Below are 6,813 nucleotides of genomic sequence, written 5' to 3'. Positions count from 1 at the left end.
CCTCTTTCCCTCTTTCACTCTCATTCCTACCTTCCCATCACTGTGTTTGGGATATTAGTTATATTTCTTCTATGTCCAGTGCAGCTGATGGACCCCTTTGTTGTATGTTGTTCCATTTCCCACTTATTTTATTCCTCCTCCTGGCTTCCCTCCATTGAGTGCATATTTCTACCATCTACATAGTCAAGAACATGGAGGCATTAATGGTGATGTAACCAAAAGAGTGGCTGTCCTTTGTTTCTCGATTCCTGTTTACTTTGTGATACCTTCTTGCGTTTGGCTTTAGAATCCACATATCAGGTAGACCCTGTGCCATTTGTGTCTTTGTTCTTGGCTTACCTCACTCAGATAATTTGGTCTAGTTCCATCCATTTCTCTACAAATGTCATTATTTTGTCCTGTCTAATGGCTGCATAGCATTCCATTGCATATAGGTACCACAATTTTTTGATCCACTTATCAGTAGTGGCTCATCTGGGTTGTTTCCAAATCTTGGCTATTGTGAACAGTGTTGCAATAATCATAAAGGTGTGTGTGTCTTTGTATACTGGTGCCTGTTGTTCTGTGTAGATGCCTCGGAGTGGTATGGCCAGTTCATAGGAGAGGTGGATATTTAGCTTTCTGAGGTACCTCCAGACTTCTTTCCAAGTGGTTGCATTAGTATACATTCCCACCAGCAAAGCAGTAATGCTTCTCTTTCCTTGCATCCCTTCCAACATTTGTCATTGGCTGAATTTAGGATTTGGGCCAGTCTGACTGGGGTAAGGTGTTATCTCAGAGTTGTTTTTATTTGCATTTCCTTTACAGCCAGGGATGATGAACATTTCCCCATGTGTTTCTTTGCCGTTTTTACCTCTTCTTCTGAGAAGTCTCTCTTTAGCTCCCTTGACCATTTCAAAATTGGTTTGCTAGGTTTGTAAAGGGTTTGTTTCTTGAGTTTACCATATAAAATGGATATTAGACCCTTGTCTGATATATTGCTAGTAAATATTTTTTCCCAATTATTTGGCTTTCTTTCTAGTTTGGTTGCTATTTTTATTATCTGTGCAGAAACTTTATTTTAAGGTAGTCCCATTTATTGAGTCATTCTCCAATTTGTTGTGACCCTGGGAATCTGTTCTGGAAGTTCTTGCCCTTGCCTATAAGTCCAAGTCTCTCTCATACTCGGTCCTGCAATAGTTTCAGAGTTTCAGGCTTGATGTTAAGGTCTTTAATCCATTTTGAGTTGATGTTAGTGTATGGTGATAGGCTAGGGTCCACTTTTCGTTTTCTGCATGTGGCCTGTTTTCCCATCACCAGTAGTTGAAGAGGTTATGATTCTTCCACCGTATGTCTTTGGCTCCTTTGTTAAATATCAACTGACTGTACATATGCAGCTATATTTCTGGGTCCTCTAACCTGTCTCACTGATTTTTGGGTCTCTTTTTGTGCCAGTACCAAGCTATTTTTGTTATTATGGCTCTATAGGAGAGCTTGAAATCCTGTAAAATGATCACTCCTGCATCCTTTCTTTTGCCTAAAATTGTTTTGGCTATGCTAGGTTTTTTGTTGTTCCATATGAACTTTTGGACTATTTTCTCTATTTCAGTAAAGTAAGTCATTGGAATTTTAATGGGAATTGCATTGACTGTGTTTATTAATTTTGTCAGTATGGCCATTTTCACCATATTAATTCTGCCTATCCAGGACCATGGGAAGTCTTTCCATTTCCTGGTATCCTCTAAGATTCCTTTTTTTAGGCTTTTATAGTTTTCATGAAATAGAACCTTTAGATCTTTGGTTAAGTTACTTCCTAAATACTTTTTTTTGAGGTTACTGTGAATGAAGTTGTTTCCTTGATGTCCATTTCTGTTTGTACTTAATTGGTTTACAGAAAGCCGACTGATTTTTGTGGGTTAATTTTGTATCCTGGTACTTTGCCAATTTGGTTTATAAGCTCTAAGTGTTTGTGGATGGAGCTTTAGGGATCATTAATTTATAAAATAATGTCATCTGCAAAAAGAGAGAATTTATGTTCTTCCTCTCCTATGTGGATCCCTTCAATGTATTTTTCTTGCCTTATTGCTCTGGCTAAAAATTCCAGAACTATATTGAAGAGGAGTGGAGAGACTGGGCATCCTTGCCTTGTTCCTGTTTTTAGGGGAATTGGTTGTAGTTTTTCCCTATTAAGCACAATATTGGCTTTGATCTGACATGTAAGGCTTTTATTGTCTTAGGAAATGTTCCTTCTATTAATATTTTTTCCAGAGCTTTTAACATGAATGAGTGCTGAATTTTATCAAAATCCTTTTCCAAATCAATGGAGATAATCATGTGGTTCTTGACCTTGGATCTGTTGATATGATGGATTACATTTTTTGACTTACATATGTTAAACCATCCCTGCATCTCTGGGATGAAGCCTATTTGGACATAATGTATGATTTTTTTATATGTTTCTGGATTCTGTTGGCTGCAAGTTTATTGAGGAGCTTAGCATCTGTCTTAATCAAAGAGATTAGTGTGTAGTTCTTTTTTTGTTGGGTCTTTGCCTGGCTTGGGGATGAATGTGATATTGGCTTCATAGAATGAGTTTGGGATTACTTCCTCTGTTTCAATTTCTCTGAAGAGCTTGAGGAGTATGGATATTAGCTCCTCTTTAAAGGTCTTATAGAATTCTGTAGTGAATCCATCAGGTCCTGGGCTTTTCCTGTTGAAAGGTTTCTTATTACTTCTTCTATCTCATTGTAGGTTATTGACATTTGTAATTGATTTATTTCTTCTTGGTTCTGTTTGGGCCATTTGTATTTCTTTTCTTTTCAGGCAGGAAAAAAAATTATTTACCAAAAGGCTGCCCCCACCATGCATGGTGGAGAAGCATGACTGAAAAGGAAGGGAGTCAACTCACCTCTGATCCAAAAGTTATCTAGTCCAAGGACAGGAAGAGGTGTGGCCAGGTGCTAGAAAATTGTGGCCAAACTGGATCCGGATGTGACCTCAGGGTCTGGAACCCTCCGAAGTTCAGATGGGAGGCATGTGACCAGAGGTGGCCTAGGATGTGACCTAACAGGAGAAGGTGATTGCTTCCAGTTCTGCCAGTTACCTATGTAACAGATATTGGGTGGAAACTTAGCCAAGAGGGAGGGAGGTGTCCCTGTTCAGAACTTATATTCCAGTCATTTGATAATTATGATAAAGGGTGAAGATTCTCTCTGGCTACTTCCTGTTTGCAAGCGGCATTGACAGTAAGGGTAAAAGACTGATATGTGGTCCCATCTGGTAGAAGGCAGAAGGCAACAGTTGTCACTTGGGCATTGAGTCCTTAGATAAAGTCTGGAGGAGGCAAGTCTCTTGGACGAAGTCTGGAGATGTCTCATGATGCATTGAGGGACTAAAAAAACACTAGAGAGCAAATAAATGGCAAGAGGAAGGACTTGGGGCTGAAAATGTTGCTAGAAATGCCTTACCTTCTTCTGACACCTGGCGACTAGATAGAGAAGAAGTCAATTAACAAAGTTAAGAATATAAATTCCTGTCCAGTTGAAAGGTAGACTGGTATGGACATTAGATGGGAAGTCTTCTTACTTCTATTGACCTCCCGGCTCTGGTTAATTTTCATAAGGCAGGCACAAAGTGGCTGATGTGATATCATCTCCTCTTACTCCTCTACATGTTCCTTTTTTTCCCCAGACTGGCTGAGTCTAGGTGCTCGTTGCTGGGATGGTTAGTCCCAGTTGGTATTCAAGGAGGCTTGAATGCAAGGCCTGAGCACTGTCGCTGAGCATTTCTGCTCAAGGCTAGCATTCTATCATTTTGAGTGATGGTACGACTTGTGTTTGCTGGTTAGAGATAAGAGGCTCGAGCCATGCTTCCAGCCTGGTTCATTGCAGGTTAGTTGGGAAATGGAGTTTGAGGGATTTTTCAGCCCAGCCTGGCTTGCACTGCAATCTTTTCCAAAAAAGCTCTTTGTTATTTCCAATTAAAACAACAACGAGATCAAATATAATAAGTAGAGCTTACCTGGTCCTTATCAAGAATTGATCAAATATTCTGCAATGACAAAACTTGTTATATGTGAGAATCTTAGCACAGATATGCCCAATATATTAGAATCACATAGTCAGTACTAAACTACACAACACAAAACAAAAAAGGCAAAACTCAAAACTTAAAATTTTTGACAACAGTGTTTAGAAATCTTTGCTAACAAAGCACATCAGATGGTTGGGACTCAGTTTCCAGGGTCTGTGAAAAGAGCAACTTGTTAGCAATGCGTATTAGAATAGATGGTTGGAGGAGTAGCAAGCTTTGTGGAGGTGTAAGGGTTGGATGGGGCCAAACCCTTAACTCACCATGTGGCCGAGATAGTGAACTCAAGATGGCGAATTTCTGAAAAAAAAATGCAAAGAAAACCTTAACAAAAAATCAGGCCTCGTTTGGCTAGCCTTTGAGAGGGAAGCTAGAGGGGGTCCCAGGGAACCAGTCCATTTTCCACTCTTTAGGGCACAATCCAAAAATTTGTAGAGATATAGAAAATTGGACATGAATACCAGAGAGCAAAGAGAGCCTAAAAGTAAAGAGACTTCTGACCATGTACCATTGCAGAGGCATAAATTGTCTAAATCTGAGAACAGCAAAAAAAAAAAAAAAATTAGGTCATCTGGCTATCCAGGGAGTGCAGGAGGCATGTCAGCGGGGTTTCACAGCTCTGGCATGATTCGCAGGACCCCATTAAATGTGTTAGTCAGTTTGGTGAGTGAAGGAGAGCTGACCAGGAAGAAGCGGTGTCCAGGCTTGCCCCAGGCCCCTATAGAGAGAAATGGCTAAGCCTCCCAAACCAGGCATTCTCGGCTTCAGAGATGACCGTCTTTTCTGCTAAAGGCCATAGGAGCTCTCTGGAATGGCACCACATCTGAGCAGAGATGGAGCAACAGAGAGCCGTGGAGAGTAATTTCATTCACCAGAGTAGAGAAGTGCTGTGGACGTGGATGTGAAGGCCAGCAATGGTATTGGTGAAAAGTCTCACGTGGTGTCTCAAGGCTGTTTGGTTTGCAGAAAAGGGGTGGTTAGGAAATTCTAGCATTTCCAACTCAAAAACCTCATCCCAGTCATGGCACCATTTGTAAGGTATATTAAATAGGTAGGTTTCATTAAGTAGCCCATGAAGAGAACACCAGACGCTATTCAGGCATGAAAAGAAGTTTATTTACCGAACTGCTGCCCCCCCCCCCCTCATACATGGTAGAGAAGAATGGCTGAAAAGGAAAGGGTGGGATAGAAATTTGTATTTCTGTAGAAATTCATCCATCTCTGCTAGGCTTTCATTCCTTTGTGAATAGAGTCTGGAATTATTTGTTTTGATTTCTTGGATGTTTGTTGTAATTTTTCCTGTGGTATCTCTGATATTATTGATTTGGTCTCCTCCCTTATTTTGTTAGTTACTCTTGCCAGTGGTCCCTCAGTTTTAGTGACTTTTTTTAAACAGCTTTTAAAAATTAATTTTATTTATAATTTTCATAGTCTCTGTCTCATTAATTTCAGCTCTTATTTCGGTTCTCTTTCTGTCTAGCAACTTTAGGTTCAATTTTTTCTTGTTTCTCTAGCAGTTTTAGTTGCATCATAAGATCGTTTACTTGTTCTATGTTTTCTTGTTGTGTGCACTGAGGGCAATAAATCTGCCCCTCAGGACTGCTTTCGCTGTGTCCCATTGGTTTCTTTGTGATGTATCTTCATTTTCACTGAATTGTAGGAACTTTTTAATTTCTTCTTTAATTTCTTCTGTGATCCATGTATTGTTCAACAGAGTGTTGTTTAATTTCCATGTGTTTTCTTCTACTTTATGCCTTGTTATTGAGAACTAGTTAGATTCAACTATGCTCAGATAGAATACAGGCTATTATGTCGATCCTTTTGTATTTGCTTAAATTCCATGTATGAACTAAGAAATGATCTATTTCAGAAAAAGTTAGGAGGGTTGGAAGAGGAAGACCCTACTGGTGTGAATACCTGTAATTCTAGCTACTCAGGAGGCTCAGATCTGAATATTCAGGTTCAAGGCCAGCCCAGGTAGGAAAGGTCATGAGGCTTTTCTGGGGTTGCTCAGTACCACACCCTGCCTCAAGTCTGGGGTTGTTCACCACCTTTGCAACCATGGGCTGCTTATACAAGCCAGTATGGAGAGGCGCCACACCCCACTACGGGTCCAGAGTTGTTTGCTGCCACTATTGATGCCACTGCTGCTGCCACAGCTGCTGCCACTGCCCCAGCTGCTGCCACTGCCCTAGGATCAGCTGGGCCACTTATGCAAGCCAGGCAACCCACCAAAAGTCAGGTGTTAACCACTGCTGCTGTCTCGGGTTAGACTGGGCCACTTATGCAGGTCAGTATGGAGAGGCACAAACCTCCACCAGTCTGGACTTGTTCACTGCACCTGTCCCCACCTCAGCTAAGGCTGCCGACCCAGGCTGGTCTGAGAAAGTGCCAAGAGGCATTGTGCCCCAATTCTGGGTGGTTTGCCACCACTGCCAGCTGCTGCTGATGTTCCAGGTTAGGCTAGGCTATTTACACCAGCAAGACAGAGGTGCCACACTGAGAGTCTAGGGTCGTTTGCCACTGTTGACAGCTGCTACTGCTCCTGACTGGGCTGGGCTAATTGTACGAGCCAGGCAGAGGCGCTGTTCCAGGGAGAGTGAGGGGAGTCTTTGTTCCAGCTCTGCCTTCTGAAACTTCTGTTTGTATATTATGGGTTGGCCAAGCTCTTAGGAGTCTCCTGGGAGACTTGGGATGCTTGTGGGTGTGTGGTCCTCAGAGGGGCCAGACCGGGGGCACTTAAGC

Source organism: Dipodomys spectabilis, unplaced genomic scaffold, assembly GCF_019054845.1.
Source record: "Dipodomys spectabilis isolate Male_0828 unplaced genomic scaffold, ASM1905484v1 ptg000351l, whole genome shotgun sequence".
In the NCBI taxonomy this organism is placed as follows: Eukaryota; Metazoa; Chordata; class Mammalia; order Rodentia; family Heteromyidae; genus Dipodomys; species Dipodomys spectabilis.
This window is presented reverse-complemented; position numbering follows the sequence as displayed.